The following is a 25,966-nucleotide window of genomic DNA, read 5'->3' as shown; positions in this document are numbered from 1 at the left end:
GAGTGGTGACAAAGGAAACTGACATAAGGCCTTGTGGGACATTGTAGGACTTGCTACTTTTGTTAAGAGAGAGATGGGAAGCTCTTGGAGATTTCTAAGGAGAGGAGTGACATCTTACTTTTTATTTAACAGGGTCATTCTCTTATTAAAATGTTCATACTGTGTGAATGGACAGAGAAAATGAGGAAAAGTACAATGACAAAGACAACTCAGGGGAATAAGTTAGAAGGCTATTGCAACAACTCATGAAAGAGATGATAACAGCCTGTATTACAATAGCGCTTAGTGCTACACATGGCCTGTGGCCAAATCCAGGATATATTTTGATAGTAGAACCAATAAGATTCATTGAATTGAATTAATATCCCAGACCTCCCAACATGTCTGCGATAATCTGATTGAGGGTTCAAAAATATTCCCCTAAAATGATGTCCCAGATTATGTCAACTCTAAGACTCTATTTGACTAAATTAGCAGAAATCCTGGATCTGCTTCCCCCTCATATGTGACCCCAAACCCGAGGGATACCTTTAGTAATTAGTAATCTCTTCTAAAGTTTTCAATATTCATGAGTGGTACCAGAATGCAACCAAATCCCTTTCAGAGCCAGCAAAATCCATGACTGCTCCCATATTACTGGGAGCTCTTCCCTAAGCTCATTCTTACCACTTCCATGGTGGACAATCTAAATTAAGCTTCTGACTTAATTTCCCTTTGCATTCTTCCTGACTATTCTGAAAATTCCTCAGGTTCTTCTGAAATGGGGGCCACCCTATATCCCCAACAAGTGTAAATTTTCTACATTTGCTCTTCTAGATTCATATTGATGGATATTTACCCTGGATTCTAAAGTATTCAATATCATCAATTATAAAACCTATCCTAATGTCTAGAAAGGCATAGTAAGTTCTCCCCTTGGCTTGGTGATGGAAGCGTCCTTGAATTCCATCTTCTGTTTCACACAGTGTGTGAAAGTGAAAGTTAGTCACTCAGTCATGTCCAACTCTTTGCAACCCCATGGCCTGTAGCCTGCCAGGCTCCTTTGTTCATGGAATTCTCCAGGCAAGAATACTGGAGTAGGTAGCCATTCCCTTCTCCAGGGATCTTCCTGACCCAGGGATGGAACCCAGGACTCCTGCAGTGCAAATGGATTCTTTACTGTCTGAGACACCTTCAGTTTTGAATAATCAGTTTCAGTATCCCCATCTGAGACTGAGATGGAGTTTACACTGGAGATTCCTTTAAGCAGAACTTAAATGAGAAGAAGAGATGGAAAGAACTAATATTTTGAGCCCCTATCTCAGGTTAAGCCCTGGAATTCTCATTTCATCAACACAATGAAAAGTCACAAGAAGAAATGTTACTGAACTTTTATAAACTTGCGTCCATTAGCACATGTAATGCCAATCTACTGACACCAAGTTTTGGTGAAGGAAAGTGAAAGTGAAAGTCACTCAGTCCTATCTGACTCTTTGCAGACTGTACCCATGGACTATATGGTCCATGGAATTCTCTAGGCCAAAATACTGGAGTGGATGGCTGTTCATTTCTCCAAGGGATCTTCCCAACCCAGGGATCGAACCCAGGTCTCCCACATTGCAGGCTGATCCTTTCCTAGATGAGCCACCAGAGAAGCCCAAGAATACTGGAGTGGGTGGCCTATCCCTTCTCCTGGGGAATCTTCCCTACTCAGGAATCAAACTGGGGGGTCCCACACTGCCGGCAGATTCTTCACCAGCTGAACTACAAAACATGCTGCATTTATTACAGAGCCATACAAGGGGTCATATGGGCTCAAAAGGTCCAGATTCCCCAGTAGATTTCAGAAAAGACTTCCTTTTTTTTTCTTTTTTTTTAAGGCAAAGTGAGTGAGAGAATCACAGGTATGTGATAAGCTTGTGTATAATTCTCTGATTGGTTGATGGTTATATAACAAGTTGGTGTCATAGGGGTTAATACCATCAATCCTCAGACTCTAATCAGTCTGGGGGCCATGTTCTCATAGTCATAATGCTGTTAACTTCTTACATCTGGTGGAGGTTTTCTAGTATTTGCAAAACAACTCATGAAGTTGTATCAGACACCATTATCTATGTACTTCAAGAAGAAACTAAAGGTCCTGTGACTGCTATGTGGCTGATCTGTTGTTTAAATTGTTACCAGTTCTCCTGGCCCAGCTGCTATTTTTTGTTACTACAAATTCACAGTCTTTAAATCAAGTCTTGAGCGAGCCTTTTGTGATTCAGGAGAGACCTGGGAGACTAAAGCTTTTCTAAAAAGAGGCAGATGGAGCACATGGGAGGATGGGCAGTTTGGTTTGGGGAAAGCCCTATAGGGTCCAACTTAGTTACTGAAAAACTGAGAAAGATTAAATGTGTGACCAAACTCCTTGGAAGGAAAGTTATGACCAACCTAGATAGCATATTCAAAAGCAGAGACATTACTTTGCCAACAAAAGTCCATCTAGTCAAGGCTATGGTTTTTCCAGTAGTCATGTATGGATGTGAGTTGGACTGTGAAGAAAGCTGAGCACCGAAGAATTGATGCTTTTGAACTGTGGTGTTGCAGAAGACTCCTGAGAGTCTCTTGGACTGCAAGGAGATCCAACCAGTCCATTCTGAAGGAGATCAGTCCTGGGTGTTCTTTGGAAGGAATGATGCTAAAGTTGAAACTCCAATACTTTGGCCACCTCATGCGAAGCGTTGACTCATTGGAAAAGACCCTGATGCTGGGATGGATTGGGGACAGGAGGAAAAGGGAACAACAGAGGATGAGATGGCTGGATGGCATCACTGACTCAATGGACGTGAGTTTGAGTGAACTCGGGGAATTGGTGATGGACAGGGAGGCCTGGCATGCTGAGGTTCATGGGGTTGCAAAGAGTTGGACACAACTGAACTGAACTGAAAGTTTGCATAATTAGAAAGGAACAACAATGGAGTTTGGGTCCACTTTCTATGAAAATACATACCTTTAAGAAGACTAGTACTGATAGCCATCCCTAAACTTGACAAATCAGCCCAAATTTTTATATCCCTGTCATCTGCAAGAATAATGCCACCATTTTCTTAGAAATTCATGTTTTCTAAAGGGAGTAGACTGGAAGTAGGGTCAGACAGCAAAAGCAGAAAATCTCAGGGTTTACAGAAAAGGACGCTCTTCCTTTCTACCTCTACCTAGGGCTAGCAAAGCCCTACTGGTTGCAGCTTGGCACTACCCTGAGATGTAGTGGGAGAAGTCCATTGAAGGCAGGATCTGATGCCTCTGTGTCTTTCCCTGTGTAATATTGTTATTTATAATGAGAAATATATAAGTAATCTTTGTCCCAGTTCATAAAACAGGTTCTTGAAATGCTTATAAATTCCTAAGTAATAAGAATGGTAGAAGCACTTTTGTTTTAATGAGGCAACTCTGGTTGTGCCCCTGGATGGGAGATGGTCGCCAGAAAGACAAAGCCATGATTAGAAGTTTCATATTTTCAGGCCTCCACTTCCCATTGTCCAGAGAGGGGCTGGAAATTAACTTAAAAATAGATGAATCCTATGTGAGAAAGCCTACATAAAATCCCAATAGCATGAGGTTTGAAGGGCTTTCAGTTTGGTGAACATATCCACATATACCAAGAGAGGGATGGACCCCCTACTCCACAGGGACAGAACCCACCAGACCTCAACCTATGTATCTCTTCATCTGTCTGTTCATCTGTATCTTTTATCACATTCTTTACTCAACTAGTAAACATAAGTCTTCCCTGAGTTTTAGAAGTTGCTCTAGCAAGTACATCAAACCTGAAGAGGCAGTTTTCGGGAACTTCTGATTTATAGCCAAGTCATACAGAACTTGAGGGTAATCTGGGGATCTACTGCCTGAAATTGACATGTGAAGCCAGTGGCAGTCTTCTGGGACTGAGCCCTTAAACTGTGGGACCTAACAGCACATTCAGAAAGATACATAGTGTCAGAATCAAGTTAAATTGTAAGACACAAGCTAGTGCTGCAGAATTGCTTGTTGTGGGGAAAGCCCCACATACGTCTGGTGTTGAAACAAAGGAAAACTGTTTTTGTTTTTGTTTTTTTTCTCCTAAAACACCTAGGTTGTCTGCTTTTTTTCCTCCTCTTCTTCCTCTCTTTTGAGGGGATACAGTGCAGGTGACCCAACATGTGCCACTTGGGTGTGTAGATTATTTCAACCTGAAGGTAAGGAAGTTCCAGAAGACTCAGAAAGAAACTTTGAACTTCTACCTAACTGCCTAAGAGAACAGAATATACAGCCTGTTCTAGGAGGGAGATACCACTAAAGAGAACTATACAACACTATATATAACTATAGTAAACTATGAACTAGGTGTGCTAAACACGGAGGAACTTAGCAAGGCCAGTTTGATCACAGTCCTCTCTGTGTCCTATTCTCTCTAGATTGACCAGCGAACATTTGTTTAACAAACATTAAATCTCTATGTTTTCCTGTGAATTACTTTACTTCCCTTTGAAGTCCCAGACTCCTACCTCTTTCTCCTTAGTCCAATATGATTTATAAATGTACCTCACCTTGCCTTACTATCTTTCAAATTTCTCATGCCTATGTTAATTCTCCAAACATATGTATTAAACTTATTTTCTACTGTGAATGTCTTATGTCATTTTAATTATTTGACTAGCCAAAAGAAATAAAAGGGGAAAAAGAAAAATACCACCACCCCTTTTTTTGTTGTCAAGTATCACCCACCTGATTTCAGAAGAGGCCAACAGAGTCCCTTAACAGACATATTCTCTTAGTCAAAGAAGAGCCAATTAGACGGAAAGAATCATGGGGAAATGTCAGACAAGAGAGACCCACTGATCTCAGCTCCCATTTTCTCTATAATCAATGGGTTAGAGATGGATTGGTTCATGCCAGGATTTTTAGTTGAAGCTAAAAGAAGGGCTGAAATTAGGGTGAAGCAAGTGAGGCACCCAGACTACAAAATTTACAGAAATTTCCCTTACACCCTAAACTCTTCTCTTGCCTCACCCTAGTTCCAGCCCTGGGTGCTCGGCTCTCTCTAGTATCACTGTGGAGGACAGGGTGATTTCCTTTTTCCTTAGTTTATTCAAAATAAGGCTATAATTTTTCAAAGAGAACTTAAGTTAAAAACTGGCAATAAAAAAAGAAACAAAAAAGCCCAGAGAAAACATCTTTCAAAAAACACTCACTAGTTCATGTTAAAAAACAAACATTTCCTGGAATTGAGAGAAAAGTGAAAAAGAAAGCGAAAGTCTGTTTCCTGTATTGGGCGTTGACATGGAGTAATGGGAGGTAAATGTGTGGTGAAATAAACTTGGTTTCAAATCTGATTTTATTCTAAGGGATTGCTTTTACTCCTTCACTAATTTATACATTTACTGAAATCTTACCATGTACAGAAAATTTACTCACTCTGTGAGAGAATCTGAGGTGCATCAGACTCTATGATCTCTAGACCCAAAGCATAGCAATAGAGAAGACACGGGCACTGACACAAAGCCCAGCACAGGAACGCAAAAACAGGCACGTACACAGAAACACTCAGACGTGAAGATTGAACAGTGGAGGGAACTCTGCTACTAAAGACACGTCCCTTGACAGTTCTTGTTCTGACAGATTTGATCATCGAGCAAATCGTGTGCTGGGGAAAAGATTTCATATGTGAACGTCTACTTCAGGCCAAGCACTGGGTGAGATTAACCTACCTCATTTTATCCTCATTAATATTCTGCGAGTGGATGGTGCTACTGACACAAATCCATTCCACCCCTCGACTGCTCCTCATTCCTTAGGTCGCCCTCTCCACACGCATAAGCAAATATAGCTAGGAACTGCTGCACCCTGGACTCAAACTCATGGCTGACATGTAAACCCTGGCCTACTAGAAAACACTTCCATTCCTATTCTAAAAGTAGGAAAAGGGAAGTCTTATTGGAAGGGTACCATTCCAGCCCTTCTTATACCTTCCTTGTGTCTCATGTCACTCACTGAAATACCTGTTAATATTCTCACATAAAACTGAAGAAACAGGCTCAGACAGACCAATCATTTTCTTATTCAATCATGACGTTTTGTTCATCTATATGGTTCATGCACTATGCGTGGAATACAAAGATGAATAAGACAGATCCCCCACAACTGGGAGGAACAAAGGGAGGTGGGATGTTTGAGGTTGGGGGATGGGAGAAATGAGGGAGACAAGCAGCAGTTACAGAGCAGCACACTGTGACGGGAGCATCGCAGGTGGAGTCGGTGCTCTGAGAGACGCACAGACAGCTCAGTACAGGCCCGTGTAGGGGAGACGGACAGCTGCACTGGGAGTGGAAAGGGGAAATATGAGATGATGTGGGTAGCATTTCTAGAGGTCCTGGGAAAACTGAGCATGAGGTTCTCCTCCAAGAAGACATGTGCAGACATACACAGCTTGAAACAGAGGAACAATGGAGCAGGTAGTACTGTTTACAAGCAAAATTATAATGAATTAAACCATGGGGTAAGATAATAATCAATGAAACAAAATGCTTTACATGAGATGTGTAAGGGAAAATAGATTTTTAACATTACTCAAAAGCTCTGCTTCCCTTGTAGCTCAGTCAAAGAATCCATCTGCAATGCAGGAGACCTGCATTCAATTCTTTGGTTGGGAAGATCCCCTGGAGAAGGAAATTGCAACCCACTCCAGTATTCTTGCCTGGAGAATCCCATGGATAGAGGAGCCTGGCAGGCTACAGTCCATGGGGTTGCAAAAGTCGGACACGACTTACCAACTAAACTACTACAAAAGCTCTAATACGAAATTAGAGAACAGTAAAATTCTCTTTCTCACTATAAACACACAGTATGCTTTTAAGAATTTAGCTCATGTTAGTGTTGAATCATCCACATCAGCTAATACACTTTTGAAACTTTGTTAATTTTTGAATCAATCACACAGCTAGAACAGTAAAGCAGTTAAAGCAAGTTCCCTGAGGAAGACATTCTAACGTGCCCTTGTCTCTTTTCTGAAATTCTTTCCCTATCCTGCTTCTCCCATGTTCTTTATCTGGTGCTCACCCCAGGCCACCATAAAGAAACATGCACACACACCGCTACCCCCAACATTAGTCTTCCATTTGCAATAACCTTAACACCCAGGAATCACAGTGTAAACACAATTACAAATCACAATTATCTAATCACAATTATATAAATAAATAAAAATCACAATTATAAACGAGTGAATGAAAGAATAAATAAATAAATGAGTAGTATTCCTTTAAATCAGCTGATCTTTTAAAAGAGGGGAAAAAAAACACAAAAGTGAAACCAGTTTTTCACTTCCTGCTTGCCCTTTTACCACAGAAGGAGCTGAGGTCTAGGCTGGAGATTTCAATAAGCAAACTGCCAGACTCAGGGAAGGAACCTGCTCTGCTTTCTCACTCATCTCTCTGGAGCAAACTGAAGACAGGAGCTTGGCCTCCAGGAGACAGGTAAGTGAAGGAAAAGGAGAGAAATGGGTAGACAGAGAGATACAACAACATACTCAGAGACTAAAATAAAAACAGAAATTGACGGAAACGGGAATAGGGACAGTCAGAGATCAAGGCAGATTAAGGCATGATGAGAACACAAATATGAATCTAACATTCTCATTGTTCCCACAAACAGCTCCAAATCTGAGGGAAAGGGAGTACATTATCAAAAAAAGACAAAGAATTTGGTGACTTCTATCATCAAATAAAAATAAATCTACAGTGACATAAAAAGAGACTTCATTTGAAAGGATTATTGCAATAAAGGGAAAGAGACTATTGTAATAGAGAAAACAATTCAAACAGAACTGCAAGCATCTAAAAGGACAGGCAAAAAGGAATTTTCTTTTGTAGGGAAGGGTCAACAGGCTAGAAAGAACACAGAGTAGAGGGTGTGTATAAAAGGAAATATTTTTATTCTTAGGAGGGATCATTAAGGAGGGTTTGTAGGCTGGATCAGAACGAGGATGGGTCAACATTAAGGGGGCTAAAAAGAAGAGAAGTTTAATTAATGTTTAGTTTCAAACACTCCAAGTGATCAGGGGGACAAACAGCTCAGTGAAAGCTTCATGAGGCAAAGAATGGAATTTTAAGGGTCTTTGTCTGATGGTATATTTAAAATAAGTACCAAGAAAGATCTACTGTATAGCAATAAAGAAAGAGAGAAAGAAAAGCAGTTTATTTTTAAAAAGGGGGTCTGTGTCTGGCCTCCTTATAAGTAATAGGGGAACACACCAATGAGTCTTACCTAAGTCATATACAAAAAGGTGGCTCTTTGCAGTAAGTTAATTCTCAGAGCACAAAAGGTTGCATGGAGTTCTTTTAACCATCACTGCTTTCCAAAGGCAAAGGACTCATGAAAAGTTTAGTTTATTATTACTCATGTAAGTAAGAGGTGCTATGGTAAATACAAGGAAGAGTGGAACTAACTGGACCTGGAAGAATAAAGGAAGGCTTCACAAATAAGGAGAATTGGGTTAGGAGTATAGTGTCCTGGGAAATGCTCATCTAATATAATATTTTGCTGATCTAATATTTGAATTGATATAAAACAGATTAACAGGACAAAGTTAAGTTTAATTACATACTTACAGAATCCCCACCAAGACTCAAAGATGGTCTGGCAACTGAGGCATATATACCATCTCAAGCTAAGGAGAAGGCAGTAGGGGTCTGGGGCTTCAAAGAGGAGGGAGACAATTAAGAAGATGGGAAGAGCAAATGATTGGTAAGCAAATGTTTGCAATGCCATGGAGATATGTCTTTCTGATAAAAAAAGCTGTCTCTGGTAATAGCTCTTTCTGGTACAGTGTTAGTCGCTCAGTCACTCCAACTCTTTGCTACCCCACGGACTGTAGCCAACCAGGCTCCTCTCCATGGAGTTCTCCAGGCAAGAATACAGAAATGGGTTGCCATTTCCTTCTCCAAGACTTTCTGGTACAGGCCCTCTATATAATTCTTTTAGGCAGTTCAAGGAGAGGTAAAAAAGCTTTTCCTGAGTCTGCTGGGTCTTAATTGCCTTCTGCTCAGAACAATCCACATGTCAAACGGCAGATTTGGAGGTGGCATATTCTGCTCCACCTCAACATACGGGGTTAAAAAAACTATGAGACTGAGGAAAGATGACAAAGTACAGCTTTTAAGGGAAGAAACTGAACTAGAAGTTCAGAAAGGAGAAAGAATGGTTGTAAAAAGAATTGGGTTGGGACTTCCCTGGCGGTCCAGTGGTTAAGACTTTGCTTTTTGAGGTTTGATCCCCAGTGGGGGAGCTAAGATGCCACCTGCCTTGCTACCAGGAAATCAAACCATAAGAGAGAAGTAATATCATAACAGAGAGGTTTAAACAAGTTACTGGTGCAAGCTGGGATGCACTTATATTCCACCTCAAGGGTCTCACCTGCTGGTAAGAAGTGCGACTCGGTCCTAGGCTGTTTCCATGATGGTTTCACATTTCCTTGGGCCCCCAGGGATTCAACTTTTTTCTTCAGTCTCCTCAGTTATCCAAAAACATCCTCTAAACACTCTGCTGCTCCTGGTTGAGGTCCCAGTTCAGTTTCTTTCTGTCCTCAAGACAATGTCTCATGTTTCAACTGTAGCCAAGGCATTTGTTACTAATCGCTAGGTACATAAAGACAAAAATGTAAAAACCAAGGAAAGGGAAAAGATCTTCTCTTTCTATGTGGTTTTAGAATGCTCCCAGAAGCCTCACTAGTCTAAAAGCAAATTAGAATATAGGAATAAAATGGTCTCAAGGAAGTCATGTCGAAGTGTAAGCATATATTCCCACATAAATGAACCTGTGTTCTTGCACTTGAAAGGTCCCACAGAAGATGGAAACATGTGGCTTCTTCTATCCTAGTTTAAAATTATTTTCTTAGTTTTATGTCAATTTTATTGAGAAATAACCTATGCACACAAAAATGCACCCATTTAAGGTACACATTTTGATGAATTTTGCCAAGGTGAAACCACTAAACCCTTGAAACCATTCCCATGATCAAGACAGAAAATATTTTCAAGATCCCCAAAATTTACAGTGCCCCTTTGCAGTCTATTCCTCCCTCTGCTCCAGTCCAGGGCAACCAGATATGCTTTGGGTTAATATAAATTAGTTTGCATTTTATATAAATAGAATAATACAATAAGTATTCTTTTGTTGATGCCTTCTTTCACACAGCATAATAAATTTTAAATTCAACCATGTTGTTGCTTGTATGAATAGTTATCCATTTCTATTATTAAGCAGTATTTTATTGTATAGCGTATTTCGTTTAGCTATTGGATTGGCCAGAAAGTTCATTCAGGGGATGTTACACAAAAACCCAAAAGAACTTTCTGGCCAACCCAGTATCTATCTATTTATGGACATTTTGAATATTTCCAGTTTTTAACTATTATGCAAAAATCTACTATGAACATCTATACACGAATCATTGTGTGGACAAAATTTTTAATTCTCTTGGATAGATATCTAGAAGTGAAATGTCTGAGTCATATGGTGTGTGCATGTTTCACAAGTGCTTAACAAGTTTCTGAAATGGTTACTACCAATAGTGAGGCTGTTCTAGCTGCTCTGCATCCTCTCTGACACTTGATATGGTCAGTCTTCTTAATTGTAGCCTTTCTAATGAGTTTGTTGTGTTTTGTCATTGCGGTTTTAATTTGAATTTCCCTAATGACTAATGACGTTGACCATCTTTTCATGCACTTACTGACCACTCAACATCTTCTTTTATGAAATCAGCTATTCAAACACTTTGCCCTATTCTTACTACATTCTCTTACATATTATTGAACTGAAAGAGTCTTTATATAATTTGGATACCAGTTTTTTGTCAGATATATTCATTGAAAATCTTGGCATTGAAACATGTAAAATATCATGTATGAAACGAGTTGCCAGTCCAGGTTCGATGCATGATACTGGATGCTTGGGGCTGGTGCACTGGGACGACCCAGAGGGATGGAATGGGGAGGGAGGAGGGAGGAGGGTTCAGGATGGGGAACACATGTATACCTGTGGCAGATTCATTTTGATATTTGGCAAAACTAATACAATTATGTAAAGTTTAAAAATAAAATAAAATTTAAAAAAATAAAAAGAAAAAAGAAAATCTTCCATTCTTTAGTTGGAACTTTAATTGTCTTAATGTAATTTTCATAGTGCCAAATTTTTCATTTTGATTCTCTAGTTGATCAGTTTTTTTATGGCTCATGATTTTAGTGTCCTAAGAAAGTTTTGCCCACTGCAAGGCCATGAATATTAATATTTTTCACTCTTCTTTCATTCAGAAATTTAATAGGTTAATTTTTACATTTAAGTTTTGGTTTATTTTGAGTTATTTTGGGTGTGGTGTGATGAGCTGTTTTGGGTGTGGTATAAAGCAGGTCAATGATCAGGTTTTTTCAACATGGATATCTAATTGTCCCAGCACCATTTGTTGAATAGATTTTCCACTCTTCTTTGCAAATCGGTGTAGCATATATGTATGAGTGTATTTCTAGATCCTCTGTACTCTTCCATTTCCATTGACTTTTATCTGTCTTCATTAATACCATCTCGTTCTTGGTAGCTGTATACAAGTCTTAAAATGAGACAATGTAATGACCTCTTTCTTTTTTATATACACACCCAAACCACATATGCATGTGCAATTTACTTAGGACAAAAGAGTCAAAAAAAATTCCTATTTCTGAGAGAAAACATCTTGAGTTTGAATAGCTCAAAGCTTCCTGACAGTCTCAGCAAGTTGGAAATAATAGTATTCATGAACTTTAACAAGCTAGAGAGATCAGTATAGATTAGAAAAATGAACAAATATCTGAACCTTTATAACATCTATGTCATCAACTATATCCCTTCTACTGAATTTCTGCTAAACATGGCTGAAAGGCCTATTCTCCAGTCTTCCTCTTTAGAACCTGAGGTGTGATAGAAAGGAAACTTTGAGTTAGGGGATGTCAAGAAGATCTCTGAATACAAGTTATCTGATGTTATTTTCCTGTCACACAGATGTCCACACAACTTTATCTGTGTTTTTCTTAGACAACAGGAAATTAAACAAAGAATTATGCTCTCCTTTTTTACAGGGGACACGTCATTTAATAATAAGCCTAAATTTACCTTCTAGTCTCTGAAAATCTCCATTTCCCAGTGGCCTGACTCTTATCCTAAAGAACTACAAGTCTTCCTCTAGTCCTGTTCAACTGTACCCTCAAATCTGTCTCAGACTGACCATGTTCAGGCTTTATAGCTCAGGAAATAACAGACAGGTTCTCAGGGGGTTTTCCATATAAGGTCTGAGATTCTCTGCTTTCTGTTTATGTGACTATGAAAGATTTGAGCCCAATAACCATAAAACATGTGCCTGTGATTTCACCCTAATTAGGAACAACACAGATTAACTTGACAGTCCTCCTGGCATGGAACAAAGACTGCTTTGGTCTTTTCTCCTGGTCTCTTTGATCCTTCCTCCACTGACCAATGACTTCTCAAACCATAGAGAAGATCATGCCATGAGATTAGAGTCTACCAGTATCTATAGCTTAATGAAGTATCACAAATTGACCACATAAGCATGCCCAGATGGTGTATTAGAACACTGCCCATATTCCAGAACAATCACTCATACTCTTAGCTACTTTTATCATTAATTTCTCTACTTCCTAACAGTTTACACTAGTCATTACTCAAACTTGTGATATTACAAATTAATTTTGGCAGATAATTACCTTTTGTATATGGAATCATATTATCTGTATTCCTTTGTATTTAGCTTGTTTCAAAACTTTAAAATTGTGAGATTTACCCATATTGTTGTGTATCACCATGATATTGTTTTTATCATTCTATGAATATGTCGCTTTTTATTTTCCATGTGATTGTGAAAAGACATCAGGATTATTTCCAATTTTTCACTTTGATGAATAGTGGTGCTATGAACATTCTGGTGGATATGTCTTGATGTATGTTTACACACAGTTCTGCTGGCATATACATAAGGATGAGAAACTTGACTTATTCCTGTCACTTATTTGTATGTACCCATAATTTCTTCCTTTTTTCTTGTCTACTTTTGTGATACCAATTGAGATTTCTTTATTTCATTTTATGATTTCATTAGTTAGGATGATGGACAGAGAAGCCTGGGGGACTACATTCCATGTGGTCACAAAAAGTTGGACATGACTGAGCATGCACACACACACAGAGAAAGGAATCACCCTTTTATGTCATTACTAACTCATTCTTATCTGTCACATTCAAAAATAAATTTTTACCACCTTGGTACATTTTCACTCTCATTACCACCAAACACACACACACACACACACACACACACACACACACAGTATCCTCACCTATACCACCTCATGTTGTATTGAGCTAACTGGAATGTTTAAAGTTTTTATTGAAGTATAGTTGCTTCACAATATTGTATTAGTTGCTACTGTATAGCAAAGTTAATCAGCTATACAAATACATATATCCTCTCTTCTTTGGATTTCCTTCCCATTTAGGTTACCACAGAGCACTGAGTACAGTTTCCTGAGCTATACAGTAGGCTCTCATTTGTTACCTATTTTATACATAGTATGTATATGTCAGTCCCAACTTCCCATTCATCCCATCCTCCTTTCCCCCTTGATACCTATCTGTGTATTTGTTCTCTACATCTGTGTCACTATTTCTGCTTTATAAATAAGATCATCTATGGCAATTCTTTCTAATTCCACATCTATACATTAATATATGATATTTGTTTTTCTTTTTTTTGACTTAATTTACTCTGTATAAAAGTCTCTAGGTCCATCCACTTCTTTACAAATGACCCAATTTTGTTCCTTTTTATGACTGAATAATATTCCATTGTGTATATGTACCACTTCTTCTTTATCCATTTCTCTGTTGATGGACACTTAGGTTGTTTCCATATCCTGGTTATTGTAAATGGTGCTGCAGTGAACACAGGGGTGCATGTGTCATTTTGAAATATGGTTTTCATTGTGTAATTGCCCAGTAGTGGGATTGCTGGGTCACATTTTAGTTTTATTTTTAGTTTTTTAAGGAATAGTTATACTGTTCTCCTTAATGGCTGTATCAATTTACAATCCCACCAACAGTGCAAGGGGTTTCCCTTTTCTCCATACCCTCTCAAGCATTCATTGCTTGTATGAACTACCTAGAATTTTCATTATAACTGTTTTCAATTTTTACCTTATACAATAAAAATCATTTACACCAGTAGCTTTACTTTTTCCTTTACTAATTTGGTTGGCAGATAATCTTAGGACCCAAATCATATTCTTTAAGAATATTAAAAATAGTGCTGTAATATCATGTAGCAATACCAGGCTGCTACTGGGAACTCTGACATCCGTCTGCTTTTATTAATAACATATCTGTAAATAACCAAGATTGTTCATTTGCTTAATATTCAAACTCCTTACTATCTATTCTACCAGGAGAGCATTTCCAGGATCTAGTAAACAGAGTTGTTTCTGTTGTTGTTAACTTCATACAACATTTGATCTAAATTTTCATTATGGACAATCAGGCCTACTACAGCTCTGGGAAATAGTCTATTTTTTTTTCTTTGATAATTTCTGAAATTATCAGAAATGTCAAGTAATTTTTCTGACCATATTAGACTCAGTCCCATGTCAGCAGCACTTCTGGATCTAGCTTACCTGTCTCCTTAAAAAGCTTTATACCTCTGCACGGGCCTTTCCATTTCTTTATCCTTTGAAGTTAAAGTCTTAAAAAATTTAACTCAGCTGAACGTTCTAGGACAGCAGTTGAATTTTCATGTGTATTCATTCAAATACTGAGATAGAAACAGTACTTCAACTGGAAACTAAGAAATAAAGAGAGTCAAATGATACATCATCATGTTTAGGCCAACAGAAATGGCAAATTTAGTTTTTACACTCCCACCTTTTCTCCACTAAAAAATGTTTTCCTAGAAGAGAGTTTTTTAGTTTTTTTGTTTTTTTTTTAAATGTGATTCATCACTTGGCAGCATTTGTAAAATGAAAGTTGAGGCGTTTGTAAAAACCATAGTTCCTGAGCAATAAACTAGACCCTCCATGTCAGATTCTCTGTGAGTGGGGCTGGGAATCCACATTTTTAAGATGTCCTCAGGTAATCATTACTCAATATAAAGTCTGAGGACAACTACTTTGAAAGATTAACTCATGTTTTTAACTTTAAATTGGTTTAAAACCAAGTCAAATTCAATCAGTCAGAAGAGTGAGGACATTACAATCCTTAACACCTGCATTAATTTGCTGCAATTTCTGCCTTTTTTTGAATAGATTCTTGCCTTCTTTAAATCTATCTATAATTTGGCACGCAAATAGACCAAAACTATATACTTCCCTGGTGACTCAAATGGTAAAGAAACTGTCTGAAATGCAGGAGACCTGGGTTTGATCCCTGGGTTTGGAAGACTCCCTGGAGAAGGGAACAAAACCCACTCCAGTATTTTTGCCTGGAGAATTCCATGGACAGAGGAGCCTAGCAGGCTACAGCCCATAGCATCACTAAGAGTTGGACGAAACTAAGAGACTAACATTTCACTTCATTTTCATATGATAAGCAAGGTAGAGAAACCATTGATAAAATCTTTCCAGCACCATGAGGAATGGGTAAATAATCTACCTCTAGCCCAAAAGGCCTTCACTGTAGGCAATAGCAAAGCAGACAAGAACTAAAAGAACCTTTTCTTCTCCTCATCCTTCTTCCTACTACACATACCTCTAGTTCTCTTTCATTGACACAATACCAGTATCAGCTCTGAGGCACACAAAGCTACAAAGAATGACTCTTTGACATTGGAAACTATCAGAACAAGTGCCTTATACACAAGTGTTCAAATATACACACTATTTTATATGTATTTTTCTTTCTGAAAAAGTCAATAAAAGACAAAACTGGATCTTCAACAATGATATAGTTCTATGACTATTACTATTACTAGATCCTTGCTGGAACTGACAAACATGATTTTTATGTGACTTCAAAGGACTTCTTTCCAGACACTCTAGTTGGAGGTGGAAAGGAGGGATCCTGGTATACAACTCAACTATAAAATTGATTTACTCTTGAGGAAAATACTAGTGTGTTCTGGAACTACATACACCTAGTAAATGCCTCTGCATTCATCTTCAGCAGAGATCATTTTGTTAGATTACAATAGATACCAAGGATTCAGCCTTTAGCAAGAATTAAATATATGGATTGACTTCTACATTGCACTTTCTGTAGTCAATATAAAATCTTACTTTTACCATGCTGCTTGGTGATCAAAGGTTGTGTCCATTGGGGTATAAACCAATGCTTTCAAGTCACAGGCAGATCATCTCCTAATGTGGGGATATATCCATAGTGTGCCAGTTCCCTTCAGGGAAGGTAATCTTGAAAAATGTCTTCTGACACATTCAACTCCTACCCAACACTCGGCACAGTTACTCATGCAGAATGAAGAATGACAGGAGTCTGACAGTGTAACAGGACAGACAGACTTCCCAGCTTTCCAGTGTCACAACAATATGTGTCCAAATGTGAACCAGACCATCCAGTGGAGACAATCATTGACAAGTCTAACCTCCTCCCTATGTGTCTTTGTCTGTGCTCTTGAACTGACAGCTCTGAGAATTCTCGGTCAGTAGGCTTAGTCTAAAAGTCCTAGAAGGAAAAAGCCACTACAACTACTGTTCTACATTTTTTGTTCATTCCTAACCTATATGGAAGTCAATGACTATGGGATTTCAAATGCTGAAGAAGCCTTCTTTGGGTTACAGTCTCCCACATCTCCTAAAGGAAAGCATCTCCCCATTTTGAGACAAGAAAATAAGAGAATTGCTAAAACATTAGCAGAAAAGACAAACAGCATCTCCATTAACTTTCCAAAATTTTGAAAGTTATTTTCCATGTTGCAGCAATTTCCATATTGTTGTTTCCTATTATTTCCTCATTGGAAATTGGAAATTTCCAAATTGCTATTTCCTATTATCTCATGGCAGAAGCTTCAGGAGATGGAAAGTCACTTCTGAAAGAAAACCTACAGGATCAGCGTTCCTGACTGCAGTTGTGGTATGTAGTTTCTAGTTAAAGTAAAAATCAAACGAACAAAAAACCTTGGCCTTAATTTAGACCCTTAAGTCTTGATCTTTCCTTTCATTCTCCAATGTATGTAAGCTTCCCAATCTTTATTGGACTTGACATATTATCATTAACTCTATATTTATTCTCCCTGGAGTGGTGGGTCTGACATTCTACTTTCAGTCTTCATGGTCTCTTGGAGATTGGAACCTGCTTCTACCTTGGGGAGCTTCTCTTTTAACTACATTTCCATTCTTGGTCCCATAGAATGCTCTAGTCCTTGGAATTTATTCATCCCATTAAAACAGCCTTTGTCTCTTTTCATGATGTTTACCCAGATACACTTGCCACTTTTCAGGTTACTTTAGTTCATAGGGCAATCTTAACTGAATATCGTCTCTTAAAATTTGCCTTTACTGTCTGGAATAGGTATAGGCACCAAAAGAATTTCATGTACAGAATAGCTCAGTTATAATCCTAAACGACCTAAACTCCAAGTCCCTTTGGTCAACTAAAAGGATATCTGGAAGGTTATATGTATCTCCATATAACAGCCATCTTACTTGTTTGAATGGAATACACTCCCCGGGCTATGCTTCTCTCTTAATTCCTTTCTATACTCTACCCTGATGCACTGAAAAATTCCCTGGAACCTGATCTATATATGTATTCCTACCAAGTTCTCTGGTTTAGGTCTTCAAGTCTCCACTAACAGTTCCCCTCTCCAGATTTTCCTAAACTGTGAAGCATGCTCTTATAATTAAGAGAATCTGATTCTCCTTTGGCTAGGTAGTGGCAAACTCTTTTAGATCTGCCTCCCCTTCAGTGGGATTTACCTCATTGAGTCCCACATCCCTCTGAGCACTGAGACTGTGGTTCCAACAGAGACTTTAGAAAGATCAAAAGATAGGAGGTCTTAACATTTATTGAGCTCTTCAGTTCAGTTCAGTCACTCAGTTGTGTCTGACTCTTTGCGACCCTATGAATCGCAGCGCGCCAGGCCTCCCTGTCCATCACCAACTCCCGGAGTTCACTCAAACTCATGTCCCTTGAGTCAGTGATGCCATCCAGCCATCTCATCCTCTGTCATCCCCTTTTCCTCCTGCCCCCAATCCCTCCCAGCATCAGAGTCTTTTCCAATGAGTCAGCTCTTTGCATGAGATGGCCAAAGTACTGGAGTTTCAGCTTTAGCATCAGTCCTTCCAAAGAACACCCAGGGCTGATCTCCTTCAGAATGGACTGGTTGGATCTCCTTGCAGTCCAAGGGACTCTGAAGAGTCTTGTCTAACACCCCAGGTCAAAAGCATCAGTTCTTCAGGACACAGCTTTCTTCACAGTCCTACTCTCACATCCATACATGACCACTGGAAAACCATAGCCTTGACTAGACGGACCTTTGCTGGCAAAGTAATGTCTCTGCTTTTGAATATGCTATCTAGGTTGGTCATAACTTTCCTTCCAAGGAGTAAGCGTCTTTTAATTTCATGGCTGCAATCACCATCTGCAGTGATTTTGGAGCCCCCAAAAATAAAGTCTGACACTGTTTCCACTGTTTACCAATCTATTTTCCATGAAGTGATGGGACCAGATGCCATGATCTTTGCTTTCTGAATGTTGAGATTTAAGCCAACTTTTTCACTCTCCTCTTTCACTTTCATCAAGAGGTTTTTTAGTTCCTCTTCACTTTCTGCCATAAGGGTGGTGTCATCTGCATATCTGAGGTTATTGATATTTCTCCCGGCAATCTTGATTCCAGCTTGTGCTCTTAGTATACGTCAAATACTGGACTGAGGACTTCACATATACTTTACCACTTGGCACGCAGATGAGTGTAGCTCCATGATTCAAGGCCTACCTAATGACCTCCCTTTGCTGCTAAAGAATAGAATGTAACATAGATGAAGAAATTTTCAGATAAAATTAAGGACTCAAACCAATTGATTTTGCTTTAACCAAAAGGAAGATTATCCTGGATAGGCTCAACTTAATCAGGCAAAAGGCCTTAAAGAGAGACTCAGCCCTTCTTTAGAAATAATTTTCCCTCCTGGTGACTTACCGAAGTAAGGTATCATGTTAAAGGAAGGCCTATGGAAAAGATAATGTGGCCAGGAACTGTGAACAGTCCTAAAATCACAAGAAAATTAATTCTGTCAATATGTATAAGCTAAGAGCAGCTATTATAGTTGAAACTCTAGATGAAAATACAGCTCAGTCAACACGTGGAGTGCTGCCTTATAAAACATCGAGTACAGCACCCAGCTAAGTCATGCCAGACTCCTGACAGAAACTGGGATATATCTGTGTTTTGAGATACTAAGTTTGTGGTAATCCATTATACAACAGTATAAAAATAAAACAGATTTTGATGCCTAGAAGTGATACCTAAAAACTTGGACATAGCTTTGAATGAGTCAAGTGAGCAGAGACTTGAAGAGACTTTGAGAGAAAGCCTATATGTTTTCAACAGACTGTTGGTAGAAATCTAATGTTTAAGTATGCTTCAGTGAGAGTTCAGAAGAAATTGAGGAACATGTTATTAGAAACAGAAGGAGGAAGACTCTTGTTACAAAGTGATAAAAAAAAAAACTTAGCAAAATTATATCCTGGAGTTATGTTCAAGAAAATACTTAAAAGCTGGTTTTATACTTAGGGAGACTTCCAAGTAAAGGGTTAAAAGTGGCTCTTGAATTCTTTTTTCTATTTATGATAATATGTGAGAGGAGGATGATAAATTGAGGAAAGAACTGTTAAACAAAAAGAAATCAAGACCTTACAATTTTGAAATTTCTCACCATCTGTAAGAATAGAGAGATTCACAGTCTTATTAATCTCTGTTTAGTATGATTGTACAACTTTTCCCTAAAACTTCAGAAAGATTAAAAGGTAAAGGAATCAGGCACAAAAATAGGCCTTCCTATCGTTTTAAGGAGAAACGTTCCTTATAAAACTAGAAATAAAACTACCATATGAGCCAACAATCCTACTACTGGGCTGTATATATCCTGAGAAAACCATAATTGAAAGAGACACCATACCCCAATATTCACTGCACCACTATTTATAATAGCTAGGACATGGAAGCAAACTAGATGTCTATTGACAGATGAATGGATAGAGAAGTTATGGTGTATATATGCAATGGAATATTACTCAGCCATTAAAAGGAATGCATTTGAGCCAGTTCTAATGAGGTGGATGAACTTAGAGCCTATTATACAGAGTTAAGTAAGTCATAAAGATAAAAACAAATATGGTATATTAACACATATATATGGAATCTAGAAAACTAGTATTGATGAACCTATTTACAGGGCAGCAATGGAAACAATCCTAAAAGATGATGCTGTGAAAGTGCTTCACTCAATATGCCAGCAAATTTGGAAAACTCAGCAGTGGCCACAGGACTGGAAAAGGTCAGTTTTCATTCCAGTCCCAAAGAAAGGTAGTGCCAAAGAATGCTCAAACTACCACACAATTGCACTCATCTCACATGCTAGTAAAATAATGCTCAAAATTCTCCAAGCTAGGCTTCAACAGTACATGAACCATCAAATTCCAGATGTTCAAGCTGGTTTTAGAAAAGGCAGAGGGACCAGAGATCAAATTGCCAACATCCGTTGGATCATCAGTAACAGCAAAAGAGTTCCAGAAAAACATCTACTTCTGCTTCATTGACTATGCCAATGCCTTTGACTGTGTGGATGACAACAACTGCGGAAAATTCTGAGAGAGATGGGAATACCAGACCATCTGATCTGCCTCCTGAGAAACCTGTATGCGGGTCAAGAAGCAACAGTTAGAACTGGACATTGACAATGGACTGGTTCAACATTGGCAAAGGAGTATGTCAGGGCTGTATATTGTCACCCTGCTTATTTAACTTATATGCAGAGTACATCATGCGAAATGCCAGGCTGGATGAAGCACAAGCTGGAATCCAGACTGCCAGGAGAAATATCATAAACTCAGTATGCATATGACACCACCATTATGGCAGAAAGCAAAGAAAAACTAAAGAGGTTCTTGATGAAAGTGAAAAAGTTGAGGACAGTGAAAAAGTTGGCTTAAAACTCAACATTCAGAAAGCTAACATTATGCCATCTGGTCCTATCACTTCATGGCAAATATATGGGGAAACAGTCGAAACAAACAGTTGCTGACTTTATTTTTGGGGGGGCCCAAAATCACTGCAGATGGTGATTGCAGCCATGAAATAAAAAGATGCTTACTCCTTGGAAGAAAGGTTATGACCAATCTAGACAGCATATTAAAAAGCAGAGACATTACTTTGCCAACAAAGGTCCACCTAGTCAGAGCTATGGTTTTTCCAGTAGTCATGTATGGATGTGAGAGTTGGATTATCAAGAAAGCTGAGGGCTGAAGAATTGATGTTTTGAACTGTGGTGTTAAAGAAGACTCTTGAGAGTCCTTTGGACTGCAAGGAGGTACAACCAATCCATCCTAAAGGACATCCGTCCTAAATATTCTTTAGAAGGAGTGATGCTGAAGCTGAAACTCCAATATTTGGCCACCTGATGTGAAGAGCCGACTCAATGGAAAAGACTCTGATGCTGGGAAAGATTGAAGGCAGGAGGAGAAGGGGACGACAGAGGATGAGATGGTTGGATGGCATCACCGACTTGATGGATGTGAGTTTGAGTGGACTCCAGGTGTTGGTGATGGACAGGGAGGCCTGACATGCTGTAGTCCATGGGGTTGCAGAGTCAGACACGTCTGAGCAACTATACTGAACTGAATGGAAACAAAGAGAACAGATTTGTGGACACAATAGTGGAAGGAGAGGTTGAGATGAATTCAGAGAGTAACATGGAAACACACATTACCATATGTAAAATAGATAGCCAGTGGGAATTTGCTATATGATGCAGGGAGCTCAACCCACTGCTCTGTGACAACCTAGAGGGGTGGGATAATAGGTTGGAGGGAGGTTCAAGAGGGAGGAGACATATGTATACTTGGCTGATTCATGTTCATATATGGCAGAAACCAACACAATACTGTAAAGCAATTATCCTCCAATTAAAAATAATAATAAATGAATAAAAATCATTTTAACCACACCCTCCCCAAAAAAGAGGATAAGGATTTCCCTCACAGATATCAACCAAATTAGAAGTCCTCTAGGAAGCTTAAGGGTACTGTTTCCTACTATTTCAGCAGGAGGGCAAAGCTTAGAAGGGTTTGTCTGCAAAAGATCTATAAATCTGGCTTTTGCCTAGAGGAGTTACTCCCACTGACATTAACAGAAGATCCACAAAGTTCTTGGGAAAATCTGTTCAGCAGAAACACTACTAAGCTGATGTTGTAGAGAGTGTCTGTTTATGTCTGTCAGATGTAGCTGGTTTAGAGTATTGTTCAACTCCCCTATTTGCTACTGATCTTCTAATTGTTTATCCATATGGAAAGTACAGCATTGAAATCTCCAACTATTATTTTAGAACTGTATAATTCTGCTTTCACTTCTCAATTTTTGCTTCCTATGTTTTAGAGTTCTGTTTTTAGGTCCCTAGGTTTATATCTTACTGATGGGTTCACATTTTAATCAATATTTAGTGTTCCTCCTTGCCTCTTGTAACAATTTTTATAATTTATTTATTTTAATTGGAGGCTAATTACTTTACAACATTGTATTGGTTTTGCCATACATCGACATGAATCCGCCACGAGTGTACACATGTGCCCCATCCTGAACCCCGCTCCCGGCTCACTCCCCATACAACCCCTCTGGGTCATCCCAGTGAACCAGCCCCGAGCATCCTGTATCATGCAATGAACCTGGACTGGCGCTTCATTTCACATATGATAATATACATGTTTCAATGTCATTCTCCCAAATCATCCCACCTTCACCCTCTCCCACAGAGTCCAAAAGACTGTTCTTTACATCTGTGTCTCTTTTGCTGTCTTGCATACAAGGTTATCATTACCATCTTTCTAAATTCCATATATATGCATTAGTAAAAGAAAATCAGTCCTGGGTGTTCTTTGGAAGGACTGATGCTAAAGCTGAAACTCCAATACTTTGGCAACCTCATGTGAAGAGTTGACTCATTGGAAAAGACTCTGATGCTGGGAGGGATTGGGGGCAGGAGGAGAAGGGGACGACAGAGGATGAGATGGCTGGATGGCATCACCGACTCGATGGACATGAGTTTGAGTGAACTCCGGGAGTTGGTGATGGACGGGGAGGCCTGGCATGCTGCGATTCATGGGGTCACAAAGAATTGGACATGACTGAGTGACTAAACTGAACTGAACTGATACTGTATTGGTATTTTTCTCTCTGGCTTACTTCACTGTGTATAATAGGCTCCAGTTTCATCCACCTCATTAGAACTGATTCAAATGTATTTTTTTAATGGCTGAGTAATATTCCATTGTGTATATGTACCACAGCTTTCTTATCCATTCGTCTACTGATGGACATCTAGGTTGATTCCATGTCCTGGCTATTATAAACAGTGCTGCGATGAACATTGGGGCACACGTATCTCTTTCAACTCTGGTTTCCTCGGTGTGTATGCCCAGCAGTGGGATTGCTGGGTTGTACGGCAGTACTTTTTCCAGTTTTTTAAGGAATCTCCACACTCTTCTCCATAGTGGCTGTACTAGTTTGCATTCCCAACAGTGTAAGAGGGTTCCCTTTTCTCCATACCCTCTCCAGCATTTTTTGCTTGTAGACTTTTGCATAGCAGCCATTTTGACTGGCATGAAATGGTACCTCATTGTGGTTTTGATTTGCATTTTTCTAATAATGAGTGATGTTGAGCATCTTTTCATGTGTTTGTTAGCCATCTGTATGTCTTCTTTGGAGAAATGCCTGTTTAGTTCCTTGGCCCATTTTTTGATTGGGTCATTTATTTTTCTGGAATTGAGCTGCAGGAGTTGCTCGTATATTTTAGAGATTATTTGTCAGTTGCTTCATTGGCTATTATTTTCTCCCATTCTAAAGGCTGTCTTTTCACCTTGCTTATAGTTTCCTTTGTTGTGCAGAAGCTTTTAATTTTAATTGGGTCCCATTTGTTTATTTTTGCTTTTATTTCCAATATTCTGGGAGGTGGGTCATAGGCGATCCTGCTGTGATTTATGTCGGAGAGTGTTTTGCCTATGTTCTCCTCTAGGAGTTTTATAGTTCCTGGTCTTACGTTTAGATCTTTAATCCATTTTGAGTTTATTTTTGTGTATGGTGTTAGAAAATGTTCTAGTTTCATTCTTTTACAAGCGGTTGACCAGTTTTCCCAGCACCACTTGTTAAAGAGATTGTCTTTTCTCCTTTGTATATTCTTGCTTCCTTTGTCAAAGATAAGGTGTCCATAGGCTGGTGGATTTATCTCTGGGCTTTCTATTTAGTTCCATAGATCTATATTTCTGTCTTTGTGCCAGTACCATACTGTCTTGATGACAGTGGCTTTATAATAGAGCCTGAAGTCAGGCAGGTTGATTCCTCCAGTTCCATTCTTCTTTCTCAAGATTGCTTTGGCTATTCGAGGTTTTTTTGTATTTCCATACAAAAAGTATTTGCTAGAAAGTATTTGTTCTAGCTCTGTGAAAAATACCATTGGTAGCTTGTTAAGGATTGCATTGAATCTATAGATTGCTTTGGGGGAGTATACTCATTTTCACTATATTGATTCTTCCAATCCATGAACACGGTATATTTCTCCATCTATTAGTGTCCTCTTTGATTTCTTTCACCAGTGTTTTATAGTTTTATATATATATATATATATATATATATATATATATATATATATATATATATATCTTTTGTTTCTTTAGGTAGATATATTCCTATATATTATTCTTTTCATTGCAATGGTGAATGGAATTGTTTCCTTAATTTCTCTTTCTATTTTCTCATTTTTAGTGTATAGGAATGCAAGGGATTTCTGTGTGTTGATTATATCCTGCAACTTTACTATACTCATTGATTAGCTCTACTCATTTTCTGGTGGAGTCTTTAAGGTTTTCTATGTAGAGCATCATGTCATCTGCAAACAGTGAGAGTTTTACTTCTTCTTTTCCCACTTGGATTCCTTTTATTTCTTTTTCTGCTCTGATTCCTGTGGCCAAAACTTCCAAAACTATGTTGAATAGTAGTGGTGAGAGTGGGCACCCTTGTCTTGTTCCTGACTTTAGGGGAAATGCTTTCAATTTGTCACCATTGAGGATAATGTTTGCTGTGGGTTTGTCATATATAGCTTTTATTATGTTGAGGTATGTTCTTCTATTCCTGCTTTCTGGAGAGTTTTGATCATAAATGGATGTTGAATTTTGTCAAAGGCTTTCTCTGCATCTATTGAGAAAATCATATGGTTTTTATTTTTCAATTTGTTAATGTGGTGTATTACATTGATTGATTTGCAGATATTGAAGAATCCTTGCATCCCTGGAATAAAGCCCACTTGGTCATGGTGTATGATCTTTTTAATGTGTTGTTGGATTCTGATTGCTAGAATTTTGTTAAGGATTTTTGCATCTATGTTCATCAGTGATATTGGCCTGTAGTTTTCTTTTTTTGTGGCATCTTTGTCAGGTTTTGGCATTAGAATGATGGTGGCCTCATAGAATGAGTTTGGAAGTTTACCTTCCTCTGCAATTTTCTGGAAGAATTTGAGTAGGATAGGTGTTAGCTCGTCTCTAAATTTTTGGTAGAATTCAGCTGTGAAGCCGTCTGGACCTGGGCTTTTGTTTGCTGGAAAATTTCTGATTACAGTTTCAATTTCCTTGCTTATGATGGGTCTGTTAAGATTTTCTATTTCTTCCTGGTTCAGTTTTGGAAAGTTGTACTTTTCTAAGAATTTGTCCATTTCTTCCAAGTTGT

The 25,966-nt window shown here is 38.6% G+C and overlaps 1 pseudogene; it reads left to right on the top strand.

Annotated features, from left to right (window-relative positions):
* Positions 1-5,619: 5,619 nt before the first annotated feature.
* The window catches only part of LOC102412221, a 50,545-nt pseudogene continuing 30,198 nt past the window's right edge, over positions 5,620-25,966 (top strand).

Source organism: Bubalus bubalis, chromosome 16 (genome assembly GCF_019923935.1).
Source record: "Bubalus bubalis isolate 160015118507 breed Murrah chromosome 16, NDDB_SH_1, whole genome shotgun sequence".
NCBI lineage: Eukaryota > Metazoa > Chordata > Mammalia > Artiodactyla > Bovidae > Bubalus > Bubalus bubalis.
This window is presented reverse-complemented; position numbering and strand designations above follow the sequence as displayed.